The sequence below is a fragment of the Zootoca vivipara genome, chromosome 3 (assembly GCF_965207765.1).
Source record: "Zootoca vivipara chromosome 3, rZooViv2.hap1.1, whole genome shotgun sequence".
In the NCBI taxonomy this organism is placed as follows: domain Eukaryota; kingdom Metazoa; phylum Chordata; class Lepidosauria; order Squamata; family Lacertidae; genus Zootoca; species Zootoca vivipara.
The window spans coordinates 109,281,401-109,300,643 of NC_142586.1; positions in this window are offsets into that span (position 1 = coordinate 109,281,401).

Below are 19,243 nucleotides of genomic sequence, written 5' to 3' on the forward strand. Positions count from 1 at the left end.
AATATACATATCACATTTCTAAAAATGCGAAAAGGAGTACACACACACACACACACACACACACACACACATATATATATATATATATATATATATATATATATATATATATAGTCAGCCAGTACAAACCCACACAAAGGACAAGGTTTGGTACCGTTCTGGGCTGCAGATACTTTGCTGCAAATGTTTCCTGTGATCCTCAAACAGCTCCCTGCCTCAACTGCTGCTCCTCAAAGATTTGCCCTCGCTTGCTGTTTTGAGAGCTGATAGGCAGGCCCCCTCCCCACTGCAACAAATCAATTGCTTCCAGGAGGGTTTTTGGCATAACTGCCTCTTCCAGTGGAGTTATATTAACAGCATTTCGGGCATGGTCACATACTGGTTTCCAAAGGATCAAGAACTGGTTTTGCATCTCCCTTCCCCCAACTCTCTCTTCCCCCCTGCCCTTCCTGCAGTGCACATGTACATCATGTGCTGGTTTGGTCTGGGTCCAGTAGTCAATAAAATACATTGGGGGGGGGCATAGCTGCCAAGTTGCCCATTTTCCCTGGGAAATCCACGTTTTTCCAGTTGTTCCTAGCTGAAAAAACAGGTTTTTTTTGTTTCCCCCCGGTTTATTCTGGCGCGGCGGCCATTTTGGAACTGGGCGGAGCATGCTCAGAAGTGACTTGATGCTGCTCTGCCCAGTTCCAAAATGGCTGCAGTGCGACTTCTGGCACGGTGGCCATTTTGGAACTGGGCAAAGCAGCATCAAAAGTCACTTCTGAGCATGCTCCGCCCAGTTCCAAAATGGCGGCAGCGCTACTTCCGGTCTGCTATTTCCGCCCGGTCCCTTATTTCTCTGACAGCAACTTGGCAGGTATGGGGGGGCAGGTAAATCCCTCCCCACATAATCTCAAGATACAGTGCTCACACACCATTTGAATGGCAATGCCCATCAACTTTTTGTGGGGAGGGAGGAAGCCCCCTCAAATATTTTGTTGGGATGGTGAAGGGACCTTGGCCCCTAGGAGTTGGTTTCTATGCAAGCAGCTCTCTGCACCCACCCCCATAGTTTGTTCAGTTTGGGGAAAACCATGACAGTTTGAAGTGGTATAATACTACTTTGAATACTACTTTAAATACAGTGGTGCAATGCCTCGACTTACGAATTTAATCCGTTCTGAAGGCATCTTCGTAGGTCAAAAAATTCATAAGTCGAAAAGTGCCATTGGAAACACGATTTCCCATAGGAGTGCATTGGAAATGGAAAAATTTGTAAGTCGAAGCAACCCCATCTAAAAATTCATAAGTTGAAACCACCACAGTTTCCGTTCGAATGTCGAGAAATTCATAAGCGTGCGGCTATTTGCCCCATTCGTAAGTAAAAAAATTCGGTTGTCGAGTCATTCGTAAGTCAAGGTACCACTGTGTATATAGTGCAGAAGGGGCTTGTGTTGCATGTTTTCAGCATGTACAGGACCAAGAACTCCATGTTTGCAACCAAATGTTTATTTCTGCTATCTAAAGGCTGGGGATAGTCAAAGGTATCCCATACAAAATGGACAACGTGTTATATACATGGGAACAGGAGGCAAGCCTTCCCTAACCTGATCCCCTCCAGATGTTTTGGCCTACCAATCCCACTGGCCGCAGTCACTGGGGCTGATGGGAGTGAGAGTCTGAAACATCTTGAAGGCTGCAGAACAAACTGCCCAGAGTAAGAGGTGACATGTTTATAAAACGATGCATGGCATATTGCAGATATTAATGTTGCGCAGCATGAAGCAACAGCATGCGTAAAAGCTGACTCCTTTTGGATTAAAAATTGTCCAGACCCACAAGTATTATTCAAAGCTTTACTAACCAGAACTTCTTCAAATACAGGTACAAAGCAATCAATGATGCATCCAGAAAGTTGTATAAAGCATTTGAACATGCAAGCATAGGTTCCTCTTCTTATATAACATAACTCCAAACAGGCCTAGCTTCAAAAAATTCCTCAAGATGGAGATTTGCAATCAAATACCGCAATCACATGTTCTAAGGTTAAACATTCATGTGAGAGCTAGCAGAGAACATCAGCAGTTAATGATCAACTCGGTTAGAGCTCAGAGCTTCAGTATACTTCCATGGAAATTGCCAGTGTTAGACCCTTTCAGCAATATACATACAGGCATTCTCCAATTCAGTGTGCAATCAAACAATTCTACTTAACATGAAGAAAGTAGGCAAAGAAAAGTATTTCCCCCTCTCCCATAATGCTAGAAGTTGTGGGCATTCCTTGAAGCTGAATACTGGAAGATACGGGATAGAAAAAAGAGAGTACTTCACACACCACATAGTTAAACAATGGGACCCACTCCCAATGGAAGCAGTGATGGCCACCAAATCCACCAAATCCATGGAGGACAACACTATCCATGGCTACTAGCTATGATGTCTGTGATCTGCCTTCACACTTAGAGGTAGTAGTAATTTATTTATACCCGACCCATCTGGCTGGGTTTCCCCAGCCACTCTGGGTGGCTTCCAACAAAATATTAAAATACAATGGTCTGTTAAACATTAAAATCTTCCCTAAACAGGGCTGCCTTCAGATGTCTTCTAAAAGTGTGGCAGTTGTTTTTCTCTTTGACATCTAGTGGGAGGGCGTTCCATAGGGCGGGTGCCACTACCGAGAAGGCCCTCTGCCTGATTCCCTGTAACTTGGCTTCTCGCAGCGAGGGAACTGCCAGAAGGCCCTCGGCGCTGGACCTCAGAACGATGGGGGTGGAGATGCTCCTTTAGGTATACTGGGCCAAGGCCATTTAGGGCTTTAAAGGTCAAAACCAACACTTTGAATTGTGCTTGGAAACGTACTGGGAGCCAATGCAGGTCTTGCAGGTGTTATGTAGTCTCGGCGGCCGCTCCCAGTCACCAATCTAGCTGCTGCATTCTGGATTAGTTGTAGTTTCTGGGTTACCTTCAAAGGTGCTTCTGAATACCAGTTGCTGGAAACCAGAGGAGGGGAATGCCGTCTTGTGCTCAAGTCCTGCCTGGGGGTTTCCCATAGGCATTTGGCTGACCATTGTGAAAGCAGGACTAGATCGCCGGATCCATCCAGCTCCTCTTACGTTCACATAATGAACCACCTTTAAAGGTGGGCGTCAGGCTTCAGAAGATCCAACCCTCCAACCCCGCACCAAAGTTTGCCAGGAATGGATGAGACAAGGAAGTTCTTACCAATGCTTTGTATTCAATATTCACAGAGAGAGGCTTAGAAATGCAGCCTCCTGGAGTAATGGTATTGCTCCGAGTGAAACCCCACCATCTCCGTCTTTCCCATTATACGTCATCCCTATGGTGGCTGATCTATGCCTTCTGCCTCTGAGCTCTCTGCTCTCCTACTTTCAATGCCCACCGGGTTCTGGGAGAGGAGTGGGTCTGGAATGCTTTCTAAAGACACTGAGTCTGTCAGCTGTCACTCCCCTGGTGCTTCTTCTTCCTCCTCCTCCTCCTCCTCCTCCTCTCCCATTATTTCCCAGCTTTCCCCTTCATCTGCCTCTGAGCTGTAACCTCCCTCAAACCCCTGCTGTAATCCTGAACTGTCTCCCTCCCTGAAAGGGTCAGGCTGGGGAGGCGGTCTCCACCATTCCTCCTCTGCCCAGTCCCTGACAGTGGGACCCTCCCCTCCCTTATGTAATGGAGATATGAAACAAATCGAAACAAAACTGGTAGTGGAGCAAAACACCGTAGCCTATCATTTAATTTTATACAGCCCAGAAATGGTTTGCTGCTGTGAATTAGGTTTTTGAAAACATGTTCATCTTAACTACCTTGCTAAAAGATTTAAAAGGAAATATGTATGTGTACACACACACACACACACACGAAAGATGAATTATTCATCTCATTCTCGGCAGATCACATTAATTAATTTTAAAGGAAAACAAAACAGGCAGCAAGCTGTGTCTTTGGGGCTGATCTCGTGGCGAGACGAGGACGAGGGTATGTTTAGCCTTAAGACAAGCGTTAGATGATGGGAAGGATGTGTTGACAGATGGCAAACATTTAAAAGAACAGCGCGGGGGGGGGGGGCTTTTCACATTCGTACAGCACTTTCTGAAAGTGTACCAAAGCTTGTCCCTTGCTTTAAGAAAGTAAGAAGAGACGGCTGAATCAGGTCAAAGGCCCATCTAGTCCAGCGTCCTGTTCTCATAGGGGCCAGACTGATGCCAATGGGAAATTTGCAAGGAGGACCTAAGGAGAAGAGCACTCTCTTGTGGGGCAAACATTGCGGGTGGGGGGAGGGGAGATCAGCAGGAAGGTAGGTCTGTCAGAAAGGACAGGATCCAGTCTCAGCATCCAATGAGGGGGGCATATTCATTGTAGGTGACGTGGGTGGTGCTTGGGGCGCAGGTGGCGCTGTGGGTTAAACCACAGAGCCTAGGGCTTGCTGATCAGAAGGTCAGCGGTTCGAATCCCTGCGACGGGGTGAGCTCCCGTTGCTCGGTCCCAGCTCCTGCCAACCTAGCAGTTCAAAAGCACGTCAAAGTGCAACTAGATAAATAGGTACCGCTCCAGCGGGAAGGTAAATGGCATTTCCGTGTGCTGCTCTGGTTCGCCAGAAGCAGCTTTGTCATGCTGGCCACATGACCTGGAAGCTGTACGCCGGCTCCCTCAGCCAATAACACGAGATGAGACCTCAACCCCAGAGTCGTCCACGACTGGACCTAATGGTCAGGGGTCCCTTTACCTATTCATTGTAGGAGAGGTTGAGCGAGTATAGACAGGAACTGAGCAGGAAAATGCCTCTCATGCATTGTGGATTTCTGAGGTGATATTTACTGAATTGGGGGGGGGCACTGGAGGAGATACTAGTGGGCACACTGGCAGCCATGGGCCCCATTTTGCCAACCCCTGGCTTGCAAAGCTATAGACATGACTCACACAGAAGATATCAAGGGGAAAAGGAAGGCAAGCAAATTCTGGTAGTTTCACTTGAAAAACAGTTGTGTGGAACAAACCAGTGATGCAATCACTGGAGAGAGATGGAGAGAGAGAGAGAGAGAGAGAGAGAGAGAGAGAGAGAGAGAGAGAGAGAGAGAGAGAGAGAGAGAGAGAGATGATGATGATGATGATGATACAGCTTTATCTCACCTTTTCTCCTGTGAGCTCAAGTTGGCATACAAAGTTCACTCTCCTTTATCCCACAACAGCCCTGTGAGGTAGGATAGGCTGTATGAGAGAGGTCAAAGTTGCTGGAGGAGGTGGCATTTGAGCTCACATCTCCCTATTCAAGGTCAAGCACTCAAACCACTACACCGCACTGCCTCTCTAACAAATTGAACTGACTTGTCCTGCGTCCTCTCGTGACGCCTGCCAGGTTTGATTGGCAGTTGATGACGGTGCCATTCCGACAAAACCCTCCCCGCACCTTCCAGCCATGACTGCTTACACGAGGCATAAGTGTGCGGCTCATGTTTAATTAGAAATCACATCTTGGCCCCTTTGGCAATTGCTTGCATGCCATATCATACCACACCGATCTGATTACTGAAATCATTCAGCTGGGATCACAGGAACCCTAGATAGATGAAAAACCCCTGCAAGGAAAAAGACCTTTGCACTGTGTTCCAGTCTGCCCAACAACCTCCAAATGAAATGCATGACTGGAAGCAGCAGAGGGGGCCTCTGGGCCATTCACTGACCTCTGGAATCCTCCCCCCCCCCCGCCTTGCAAGTGACTCAGCTTGCCTGAATTACCGGTGCAGGCTTGCGATGGGAGAGTTGTAACTCCAGCAATAATCTTCCTCATCCCTTTAATGCATCAACTCATACATGTGTCAAAGCAGCGACTCCAGGGGCAAGGCCCAGGGTCTTCACTGGCCTTAATGGCTGTGCTGAAGAATCGCCGTTCCTGATGGCCACAGAGTGGAACTGCAGCTTCCAGGCCAGCAGAGATCGAGAAGCCAGTAAGATCTTTTTAGTTTAGTCAGCGGTGACACGGTAGAAGTTTGCAAAATTGTTCATGGCATTGAGAAAGTGGGTAGCTAGAGGGTTTTTAAAAATTTATTCATCTGCTGGAACTTGTAAGAAAGCCAATGAAATTGAAAGGATTCAAGACCGATAAAAGTCCTTCGTCATGCAGTGCACAGACGGAACTCGGTGCCACAGGAGGCAGTGGTGACCACCAACTTGGCTGGCTTGAAAAGAGGATTGGACAGATTCCCAGCACAATTCAAAGTGTTGGTGCTGACCTTTAAAGCCCTAAACAGCCTCGGTCCAGTATACCTGAAGGAGCATCTCCCCATCGTTCTGCCCGGACACTGAGGTCCAGCTCCGAGGGCCTTCTGGCGGTTCCCTCCCTGCGAGAAGTGAGGTTACAGGGAACCAGGCAGAGGGCCTTCTTGGTAGTGGCGCCCTCCCTGTGGAACATCCTCCCATCAGATGTCAAGGAAATAAACAACTATCTGATTTTTAGAAGACATCTCAAGGCAGCCCTGTTTAGGAAAGTTTTTAACGTTTGATATTTTATCGTGCTTTTAATATTCTGTTGGGATCCACCCAGAGTGGCTGGGGAGGTCCGGCCAGATGGATGGGGTATAGGTAAATAATAATAATAATAATAATAATAATAATAATAATAATAATAATAATAATAATATAAAGCTATCAGTGGCTACTGGCCATGATGGTTTTGCTCTGCCTCCACAGTCAGAAGCAGTGATGCTTTTGAATACCAGTTGCTGGAAACTACAGGAGGGGAGAGTGCTCTTGTGTTCGAATCCTGCTTGAGGGTTTCCATAGGCATCTGGTTGTCCCCTGTGAGAACCAGATATGGGACTAGTTTATGGGGCCACTGGTTTAATAGAGCAGGCTCTTCTCATGTCCTTAAAAGCTGATGTAAGTGGGACTTATCTAGCCTTATTCAGGCACATCTCTCTCTCTCTCTCTCTTTTTAATTAGCTGAATAATTTTGATGAAATAAATCCTGCTGATATTCATGATATTGCTCCGAAAGCTAGAAAACCAAGCACCTCGATCAGTTTGCTTGAAAAAGCAGGCTGGTTGTTTTTCATTATTATTTTTTGCAGAAAGTCTCCTAAGTTTTGGCCATGATCGTTTCGTGGAGATCAAAGACAAACCTTTATCTTGCACTTGACCACAATAATCTGAATATTCTAGGAAAGGTTGGCTCGCTGTCTGAATGCTATCAGGAGCCATCTCTGTTTCCCATTGTTAGGTCTCTCCTGAAGATGGATAGGTATTAGGCCTAAGAAAAGTCAAAGCCGTGTTTGCAAGGATTCTCTTTGGGGATCATTACATTAAAAGGAAAAAAGAAAAACCTGCTCAGAAGTCTGGAACTGATGTTCCAATGGGATTTTAAACTATGAATCGCTGTTCAGTGGATAAATTTACCAGTGGCATTTAGTTGTGAGCCGAGGCCCCGTCCCTGCTTGGAGATAAAATAATACACATGGACTCAAAGCTTGGCAGTTGTGGTCCAGGCTAGGTATTTAGCATACAGAAAGTCTGAAATTTGTATCAAGCTTCCTGGCTTTGTTTTGCTTTCGCTTTGCATTATTATTAATTAATTTATTTATTTATACCCCGCCCATCTGGCTGGGTTTCCCCGGCCACTCTGGGCAGCTTCCAACAAATACAAAAATACATTAAAATATCACAGATTAAAAACTTCCCTAAACAGAGCTGCCTTTAGGTGTTTTCTAAATGTCAGGTAGTTGTTTATCTCTTTGACATCTGTTGGAAGGGTGTTCCACAGGCGGGCGCCACTACCAAGAAGGCCCTCTGCTTGGTACCCGGTAGCTTTGCTTCTCGCAGTGAGGGAACCGCCAGAAGGCCCTCGGAGCTGGATCTCAGTGTCCGGGCTGAACAATGGGGGTGGAGACGCTCCTTCAGGTATACAGGACCAAGGTCAGCACCAATACTTTGAATTGTGCTCGGAAACGTACTGGGAGCCAATGTAGGTCTCTTAGGACCAGTGTTATATGGTCTTGGCGGCCACTCCCAGTCACCAGTTTAGCTGCTGCATTCTGGATTAATTGCAGTTTCCGGGTCACCTTCAAAGGTAGCCCCACGTAGAGCGCATTGCAGTAGTCCAAGCGGGAGATAACTAGAGCATGCACCACTCTGGCGAGACAGTCTGCAGGCAGGTAGGGTCTCAGCCTGCGTACCAGATGGAGCTGATAGACAGCCGCCCTGGACACAGAATTAACCTGAGCCTCCATGGACAGCTGTGAGTCCAGAATGACTCCCAGGCTGCGCACCTGCACCAGCATTGGAATGGATAGCCATGTGAACACTCCTCTCTGCAAACTCCACATTATAGCTGGACAGACCGACATAAACCATGCTGCTTATGGTAGCCATTTCAAAAGTTACAGGGGCTGAGAAGCATAGCTGCCAAGTTATCCCTTTTTTTAAGGGATTTTCCCTTATGCTGAATAGGCTTCCTCACGAGAAAAGGAAAAACTTGGCAGCTATGCTGAGAAGATGGCTCACACATCCCTCCTCCTCTCATGCAAGTGGTACCTCGAGTGACAAACTCCTCAGGTTACAAACACTTCAGGTTATAAACTCCACTAACCTGGAAGAGTTACCTTGAGAACTTTGCCCCAGGATGAGAATGGAAATTGTGTGCTGGCGGTGCAGTGGCAGCAAGAGGCCCCATTAGCGAAAGCACGCCTCTAGTTAAGAATAGTTTCAGGTTAAGAACGGACCTCCGGAACGAATTAAGTTTGAAACTAGAGGTACCACTGTATCAGTTTGGACGTAGTGAAGCCTAGAAGGACTTTTGCTTGAGGTGAGTCAAGTGCATCGGCTTGCACGCGCACACACACACACACAGAGAGAATTGCTATCTGGAAGCTTTTGAGTGGTTTCAAGGGAACCAATAGCAGCCTAATAGATTTTCCGTTGTAGCGGTGGGAATGAAGAAAGATTGACTGCATCTTTTCTTGAGTTTCCCATCATCAGAGCTGGATTAAAGGGTATGCTGGGATGTGCTACTCCTTGGGCCTTGCATCATTCCCATCCGCGGGGAGCTCTTAAAGCTGAATATGTGGAGGATCCTCTGCAGAAAAGGCAAGACAGCGAAACTGGCATAAATCCAAAGGCTGCGTGGGGAGGCCTCTATATAAGCCTCCACAATGCCGTTCGTGTCTGCTTGAGATACAAGGTACAGTGGTCCCACTGCATCAGGAATCCTAACAGAAGAAGAAGAAGAGTTTGGATTTGATATCCCGCTTTATCACTACCCGAAGGAGTCTCAAAGCGGCTCACATTCTCCTTTCCCTTCCTCCCCCACAACAAACACTCTGTGAGGTGAGTGGGGCTGAGAGACTTCAGAGAAGTGTGACTAGCCCAAGGTCACCCAGCAGCTGCATGTGGAGGAGCGGGGAAGCGAACCCGGTTCCCCAGATTACAAGCCTACCGCTCTTAACCACTACACCACACTGGATCACACAGGCAGTAGCTGTGGCAGCCATACCTGTCAGTCGCCTGACATCACAGTGAAATGAGGTGACATGGTGCTTTGAGGTCCCAACAATCAGCTGATTGGTAAGACTTCAAAGTACCATGCAGAGTTACAGTGGTACCTCGGTTTACAAACACAATTGGTTCCAGAAGTCTGTACTTTAACTGAAGCGTACTTAACCTGAAGCGAACTTCCCCATTGAAAGTAATGGAAAGTGGATTAATCTGTTCCAGACAGGTCCGCGGAGTACTTAAACTGAAAATACTCAACCCAAGGTGTATTTAAACCAAGGTATGACTGTATTAGCAAGAGGCCCTATGTACTTAGAAGTCATGAAGATCTGCCACACTTCAGAAGTCCAGCATGTGAGGCTTCTGAAGCACCAACAACCACCTGAACAACATGGCTTCAGACACCCCTTTTAGCCTAGTCCACCTGCCTTTTCCCTTGCCCAAACCTGACACTATATATATATCAGCAGGTGACTTGGCAGGTGGCTCGGCAAAAATGACCTGGCAGGCCAAATGAGGGGGCGGAGGAGGCTAATAAGTCCTGCAGGCTGCAGGTTCTTCGCCCCTGGTTTTCACTGTCTGGCAGCAGCTGGTCTCCAGGGCATAGCTGCCAAGTCTCCCTTATTCCCCGGGAAACCCCCATTTTTCTAGCTGTTCTCAGCTTAAAAAACAGATTTTTTTGTTTTCCCCCCTGGTTTATTCTGGCGCGGTGGCCATTTTGGAACTGGGCGGAGCAAGCTCAGAAGCGACTTTTGATGCAGCTCTGCCCAGTTCCAAAATGGCTGCAGTGCGAATTCTGGCGCGGCGGCCATTTTGGAACTGGGCAAAGCAGCATCAAAAGTCTCTTCTGAGCATGCTCCGCCCAGTTCCAGAATGGCGGCAGCGCTACTTCCGTCTGCTACTTCCGGTCCGGTCCCTTATTTCTCCCACATGAACTTGGTAGGTATGCTCCAGGGATTCAGACAGGGTGTCGGGGACTGGCTGGATGAAGAAGAGTGGTGGGAGCCTGCCTCCCAAGACTTGCCCTCCCCTTGCCGGGAGGGCTCTGAATATGACACCTTAGAGCCCGGGCGCTGGTGGTGGGACACTGAGGAGCAGTCAGCAGAAGAGACGAGCTGGGAACTGATAGAAGCAGGAGATTTGAGCGATCAAAGAGGGTCAGGACAGGGAGGGTTTTCCAGGGCAGGATTAGAAGCCGATAGTCACGGTGTGTTCATAGACAGTCTCAGTCCTGCTGACTCTGCTCCTCCTCTGACCCCCCCCCACTTGAGGAGGTTCCTTGTATGTTACTGAGAAATGTGCCAGACCGACCTAGAGGAGGATCTCACCTCCTAGGTGCGGGAACATTGCTGTGTTGTTGTTTTCTGCTAATAAAGAGCTAATTGCCTTCCATGCCTTCCATGTGTGCCTGCCCTGTGGATGACCTGGCTCCTCGACAGCTCCTTGACACAGCGGTCTTGCCCCAAGTCAACACACCCCACAGCCACAAAGACTGTACTTCACACCCTCCTTGAGTGTTTTTTGCCAGGCTGAAATGTATCCTCAAACTCTGAAAATTCTTTGTGGTTGCCTGAAGAAAGATAGAGAGGAAAGTGTGAGTCTGTATAGAAACCAGTGTACTGTGTGCTGTGTATTGAGTCAAAGGATTTCATATCTGTATTATTATTGTCTGTATTTGCATTAGGATAAAGTAACTGCCTTTTGGTTCCAGAGGGTACAGCTACTATTGGTTCATTTAAGCTGCTGTATTTGGATCCTCTGTCTTATTGGTTTCCTCCAAAAGGCAGCACTGTGATTGCTTGATATTGTTCCCTCCAAAATGTATCCCTTCCTAGCTAGTCCCCTGTCCCTATAAATGTAGCTTTCCTCTCCTCAGTCTTCAGTCTTGTTCACTTTAATAAAGAGCTGTTACTAGAGAACTGTCTCCAGCATGTTTTGTCAAGAGAGCTGAAATCACAAACCCCACGTCACAACAACTGGCGACGAGGATGGGATCCGGAATGCTGAGGAACGGTTAAACACAACCCTGCCTCAGAGTCCGGATTGCAGCTGAGAACAAGACTCACTGGCCAGCTGAGAAGACGACCCTGCCCGCTAGGACAATGGAGAGTCCAAGGGTATTGGAGCCCTTCCAGCCATCAGAGCCCCACACCTGGGAAGACTACGTCGAACGCTTCGAGTTCTTTGCAGTGGCTCAAGGGATCACCGATGCCAGCAAAAGAAGGGCCACATTCCTGAGCTACTGTGGGCCCGAGACCTTCAAGCTGGCCAAGGCATTACTTGCTCCAGCGAAGCTGAGTGAGACATCTCTCAAAGATATTCTTGCCTGCCTAACAAGCCACTTGGCGCCTACTGAGACCAAGATGGCCCGGCGGATGGAGTTCCATAAGAGGCAGCAGCATGCTGGGGAGTCTGTATCCACATTTCTGGCTGAACTCCGGAAGCTCGCTCAGCACTGCGGCTTCCAAAATCTGGAAGAGACTCTCCTGGATCGGTTTATTGGTGGTCTGAGCAGCAAGAAAGCCAGAAGACGCATCGTGGCTAAAGAAGAGGTTACCCTTGCTTCAGCCTTGAAGGAGGCCACCGCCACGGAGAATTATGAAAGAGAGGAGCTTGATGCCAGTCGCAAGGCCACTAAGCCACAGATAGAAGTTGCGCATGCCATGGACGAGCTAGAGGCTACTCCAGCCAGAGCCCAGTCCGTGGGGTTGAGTCGGTGCGTCAGGCCTGCACAGTGCACAGAGATCGCCGAGGCAGTTGCCCAGGTTGTGGCGGAAACCATGAAAGGAAGAGTTGTCGTTTCAGGGATGCTATCTGCCGGACGTGCGGAAAGACGGGTCACATCGCCAGGGTCTGTAGATCGGCGGCGTCGGGAGCGACAGGAGCACCTAGACTGGAGCATCGCAGACCGCCCACAGCAACTCGTTTTCTAAAGGACTGCCACTACGTAACGGAGATCAACGGGAGGGCCGTGCAGTTTCCAGCGCAAGGCAAGGCACACGTCAAGGTGAAGATTGAGGGTCAGCAGTGCGACATGGAGGTGGACTCCGGATCCGCATTCACCATCGTGTCGGACCAGACCGCGAAGACATTCTTCCCCAGGGGTAAGTTGCCCCCTCTGGAGCCCTTTCCGGCAACCTTGCAGTCGTACTCAGCAGGCCGCATCCATGTTATGGGAATGTGTGCCGTGAGAGTACAGTTCCGGGACAAACAGGCTGTACTCAAACTGGTGATTGCGAAGGGCAGTCGCCCCAGTCTCCTGGGCACTGACTGGTTCCCTGCCCTGGGACTGAGTATCTCAGGGCTTAATTCAATCCAAACCTGCCCTGAGATGAGTGAGGTATTATGCAAGGAATTTGCTGATCTCTTTAATGGAAAACTGGGTTGTTATAAAGGGCCCCCAGTTGACTTCGAGTTGGACCCCGGGGTGGCTCCAATCCGACTCAAACCAAGGCGAGTGCCATTTGCACTGCAACCCAAGATCGAGGCAGAGCTGGATAAATTGGTCAAGCAGGGAGTTCTCTCACCCGTGGACTCTGCTAAGTGGGAGACTCCAATCGTCACACCCCTTAAAGCAAATGGGGAAGTCAGGATATGTGCAGATTACAAATGTACTATCAATAAGGCACTCAGGGGAAACTCATACCCCATTCCAGTCGTATCACATCTGTTGGCTAAACTGGCTGGAGGCAAGGTGTTCGCCAAAATTGACCTGGCACAAGCTTACCAACAGCTGCCAGTAACCCCACAATCAGCGGAAGCACAGACTATTGTCACACATAAAGGGGCGTTCAGAGTTAACAGATTACAGTTCGGAGTTTGTGTGGCCCCAGGGATTTTTCAAGGGCTCATGGAACGCCTGTTAAGAGGTCTGCCGGGGGTCTTGCCATTTTTTGATGATGTTTTGATTGCTGGAAAAGACCCACAGGAACTGGTTGCGCGTGTCCGTGCAGTGTTGCTCAAGTTCAAGGAGGTGGGGTTGCAACTGAAAAAAGAAAAATGCAGTTTTGGGGTGCCAACTGTGGATTTCTTGGGGTTTAAAATTGATGCATCAGGCATCCACCCCACAGATGCTAAGATTAAGGCCATCATCGAGGCACCACGACCACAGAACAAGACGGAGTTGCAGTCATTCCTGGGACTTATTAACTTTTATCATTCGTTCTTACCCCAGAAAGCTTCGGTAGCTGAACCATTACATAGACTATTGCAGAAAAAGAATGTGTGGCGATGGGGGCGGGAGCAGCAGAAGGCTTTTGACTCCTTGCGAGGAATGCTGAGTAGCAGGAGCGTCCTTGCTCATTATGATGAGTCAAAGCCGCTGGTCCTGGCATGTGATGCCTCTCAATACGGTCTGGGGGCTGTGCTGAGTCATAGGGAACCGGATGGGTCGGAAAAGCCCATCTCTTTCTATTCCCGTACGTTGTCGCCCACAGAGCGCAACTATGCTCAAATTGATAAAGAGGCACTGGCTATTGTGTCCGGAATCAAAAGGTTCTATGATTATTTGTACGGTCGCCATTTCTCCATTGAAACGGACCACAAACCACTGTTAGGGTTGTTCAACCCAAACAAACAAACGCCACAAATTCTCTCCCCCAGAATGTTGCGTTGGTCAATATTCCTGAATGGGTTCCAGTACACCTTGACCCATGTGCCGGGGAAACAGTTGTGCCATGCTGATGCGCTGAGTCGATTGCCCCTTCCTGGCGGGAGCAATGAGGATCCTGCTCCGGCGGAGCACATTATGATGCTAGAAACACTTCCGGGGGCTCCTGTAACAGCTACGGATATAGCTGAGAAAACTAGGAAAGATGCTGTTCTCTCCCGTGTGCTCACTTGGGTGGGGAGGGGGTGGCCAGGTGGTCCGCATGAAGAAAAATTCAGGCCTTATGCGACAAGGCAGCACGAATTGTCCATGCATAAGGGTTGTCTCCTATGGGGAGATAGGGTGATCATCCCAGCACCACTGAGAAACAGGGTTCTTGAGACGCTTCACATGGGACACCCGGGAATGGTCAGGATGAAGTCGCTAGCCCGATGTTATGTGTGGTGGCCTGGAATGGACCAGAACATAGAACAATGGGTACGAACATGCAAGGCATGCCAAGAGGTGCGGCCAGAAGTGGCCAGAGCACCAGTCCACTGGTGGGAGCAGTCCAGGACTCCCTGGAGCCGGCTGCACATAGATTTTGCTGGGCCATTCCAAGGGAAGGTCTTTTTGGTTATCGTTGATGCATATTCCAAATGGTTAGAAGTGGCGATGGTCCCTAGCATGGCATCAGCTGCCGTAATCAAGGTGTTGAGGCAGCTGTTTGCTACCCATGGGTTACCTGAGACCATTGTATCAGATAATGGGGCAGCTTTTGTATCCCAAGAATTCAGGGCATTCTTGGCTGATAACTTTATAAGAGGGGTCACATCCGCGCCCTTTCACCCATCCTCCAATGGGCAGGCTGAGCGCATGGTAAGAACAGCCAAAGAATCCATTGCGCGCTTAATGGAGGGTAACTGGTCGGCTCGCATTGCGCGAATGTTATTTTTGCAGCATGCGACGCCGTGTACTGCGACGGGCAAGTCGCCAGCCGAGCTGCTCTTAGGTAGAAGACTGGTAACGGTGCTGGATTATGTCCACCCAGATAAAATGCCAAACCGTAATTCAAGAGCAACCCCCCAGGCTGAGACTGACACAACAAGGTATCTCGCCCCTGAAGATCTGGTCTGGGTGAGGAACTATTCACGAGGTCCGCGGTGGGTGGCCGGTGTGATCACCCGGGCTAGTGGACCTGTGTCCTATTATGTGACCTTGGAAAATGGGCAAGTTTGGAAGAGACATATAGATCAGCTGAGGCGCCGGGCGCTCAGCAGGGAGGAGTCAGATAATTCATCCCTGGCTAATGACGCACAGCTGCAAGACCAGAGTGAAAATGGTCCAGAGGTACAGTCACCAGGGGCTTCAGCAAATGAACCAGGGTCTGCTAGTCCTCATGATGACGAGGTACAGGTCGGGGACCCTGAGATGTCTGGGACTCCATCTGTTCCTGATGAAACCCCTATAGCAGCCCCTCCACCACAGGTAACACCCAATCCAGAACCTGCAACACCTGTTGTCAGGAGATCAGGTAGAAGTTGTAGGACCCCACAGTACCTGAGGGATTACGTCTGCTGTGCTCACTAGGGGGGGAGGGGTGCTGTGTATTGAGTCAAAGGATTTCATATCTGTATTATTATTGTCTGTATTTGCATTAGGATAAAGTAACTGCCTTTTGGTTCCAGAGGGTACAGCTACTATTGGTTCATTTAAGCTGCTGTATTTGGATCCTCTGTCTTATTGGTTTCCTCCAAAAGGCAGCACTGTGATTGCTTGATATTGTTCCCTCCAAAATGTATCCCTTCCTAGCTAGTCCCCTGTCCCTATAAATGTAGCTTTCCTCTCCTCAGTCTTCAGTCTTGTTCACTTTAATAAAGAGCTGTTACTAGAGAACTGTCTCCAGCATGTTTTGTCAAGAGAGCTGAAATCACAAACCCCACGTCACAACACTGTGCAAAGGCAAAATTTTACATCCTTTGCTTTCCCCATTTTTTGCCTCCCACCCACCCCTGATATGTGGTCTCTGGAATCTTTCCCAGAAGAGAATCAGTATGGAAAACGTTCCTTGCCCTGCTGTCCAATGTTGGCGGTCAAAGCTTTTCTCATCCCTGCATGATAAACTACTGCACATGCGGAAAAAAAACCCTTTTCACAGTGCAGTATACCTGCTCTCCTTTTAATCCTGTCGCCCTAGATCTGGATTAAGCGTAGCAAGCTGTAACCCTTCCGATCTGGTCAGACTCCAACTCCCATCAGCTTCATTCAGCAAGGCCAAGCACCAGGGATTATGGGAACTGTAGTCTAACATCTGGACAAATCCAGATTCCTCACTCTTGCAGAAGCCTTCTGCCCCAGGCATGCTGTGTAAAACTTGTGTCTTGAAATGAGAGCCGTGTCAGTCGTATGATTAATCACACATTACGGATCATACCATACAAAATTAACTGTGAGCCTTCAGCTAGCATGAAAGGTCAGGGAAGAATATTGACTGCCTATCATTTTAAAGAGATGTGTTCTAAATCATATTTAGTGAATCGGAGTCCTCAGACATTTTCACTCATTACAGAAACAAGCTAGGCAGCCAGGTCCATAAATCAGAGAAATTGCAAGATGGAAACATAATTAGTCTAATTATCCCAGGCAGTCCATTATGGATGGGGGGGGGGGGGAACTGTAAGTCTGACTGCTGAACCCTTTGCCTGAGAGCACATAAATACATTTTCTAAATGATTCCTGTATAAACCATACATTATCCATGTTTTTTGTTTTATTACATCTTCCCCCCCTCAGATATGTTTTGACAAGTAAAAAAATAACAATAGATTTACATTAGAAGTTATGCCACTTACATTAGAAGTTATGTGTTTCTTTCTCTTTCAGAGGTTGCTTTTATCCCATTTCTGTCGAATCTGACCAAAACTGGCTCCCTGTCGCTGCCAAATTTGTCATGCACACAATTCACACCTCATTGGTTGGAGGATGGATGGCGGCTAACAGATTGAGGTTGAATCCTGACAAGATAGAAGTACTGTTTGTGGGGGACAGGCGGCGGGCAGATGTGGAGGACTCCCTGGTCCTGAATGGGGTAACTGTGCCCCTGAAGGACCATGTGCACAGCCTGGGAGTCATTTTGGACTCACAGCTGTCCATGGAGGCGCAGGTCAATTCTGTGTCCAGGGCAGCTGTCTATAAGCTCCATCTGGTATGCAGGCTAAGACCCTACCTGCCTGCAGACTGTCTCACCAGCGTGGTGCATGCTCTAGTTATCTCCCGCTTGGACTACTGCAATGCGCTCTACGTGGGGCTACCTTTGAAGGTGACCCAGAAACTACAACTAATCCAGAATGCGGCAGCTAGACTGGTGACTGGGAGCGGCTGCCGAGACCACATAACACCAGTCTTGAAAGATCTACATTGGCTCCTAGTACGTTTCCGAGCACAATTCAAAGTGTTGGTGCTGACCTTTAAAGCCCTAAATGGCCTCGGTTCAGTAAACCCGAAGGAGCGTCTCCACCCCCATTGTTCTGCCCGGACACTGAAGTCCAGTGCCAAGGGCTTTCTGGCGGTTCCCTCGTTGCGAGAAGCCAAGTTGCAGGGAACCAAGCAGAGGGCCTCCTCAGTAGTGACGCCTGCCCTGTGGAACGCCCTCCCATTAGATGTCAAAGGGAAAAACAGCTACCAGATTTTTTGAAGACATCTGAAGGCAGCCCTGTTTAGAGAGGCTTTTAATCTTTAATCGATTATTTTATTCTTCTGTTGGAAGCTACCCAGAGTGGCTGGGGAAACCCAGCCAGATGGGCGGGGTATAAATAATAAATCATCATCATCATCATCATCAAGCATTGGAAAGTACCAGAGGAGTGAGGCTTTTTGAAAGCCAACTACTGGTCTTGATAACAGGTAAACCCAACTGGCTTGCTGTGGGCTAAGAGTAAGTTAGAGTCTATGCCCCCAAAATTTGCTACCTGTATGCAAGATCTCAGGACCTGTCCGACAGGAATGTCATCAACCCCCATGTGACTCAATCAGGAGACCAGCTGATCTACGGGAACCTCATGGGACACATCCATAAGGTCAGCTGACCTATACAAGAATGCCATGCTGTGTCTTCTCCCCAGTACAACATTTTCTAACAAATGCAGTACACTTTGTACAATTATAACAGTTACTGAGAGTAAGAATGCATTTTCTTATGACTATAATATAATAAAACAGCTGTGGAGAACTTTAGGCCCTCCAGATGTTCCTGAACTACACTTCCCATCAGCCCAGGTCATGCTGGCTGGGGCTGATAGGTGTTGTAGTACAGCAGCATCTGGAGGGATGAAGGTTCCCCACACCTGTAACAAAAAATAGCAGGCTGAAGACCTCCACATCTCCTGCACCTATGAGAAATGAAATCCTTGATCTATGTGTGGTATAGTAACTATCTGTGTTCTAAACTTACTGCTCACCCCGAGTTCTTTTCACAAAGAACTCAGGAATAGAAATGGTTTCAAGGGAGCACGCAAATATTAATGGAACAGAATTGTGGTATGTGTGTCCATAAGAAACAGTATATTGCAACAGCCATATTCGTTTGAGGAGATCCTGGGGGTTCCTCTGATGTTTAGCAGCAATTTCCCAGAGGTGTACTTTGTCCTTGAAGGCTACTGGTCTTTCCATGTGGTGGCAAGTTGCACAACGGGAAACACCATCAGTTCATGCACTGAAACCGATCACATCTCTCTACAATTTCCCATGTGAACTCTAAAATGTTGTTGTTGTTGTTGTTGTTGTTGTTCTTGTTCTTGTTCTTGTTGTTAAATATATGAAAGGATGTCATATGGAGGAGGGAGAAAGGTTGTTTTCTGCTGCTCCAGAGAAGCGGACATGGAGCAATGGATTCAAACTACAAGAAAGAAGATTCCACCAAAACATTAGGAAGAACTTCCTGACAGTAAGAGCTGTTCGGCAGTGGAATTTGCTACCAAGGAGTGTGGTGGAGTCTCCTTCTTTGGAGGTCTTTAAGCAGAGGCTTGACAGGCATATGTCAAGAATGCTTTGATGGTGTTTCCTGCTTGGCAGGGGGTTGGACTGCATGGCCCTTGTGGTCTCTTCCAACTCTATGATTCTATGATTTCTATGATTCTAAACTTGTTAGTCGCTTTAGCATGCCCAGGGCAACCCGAAGCGACT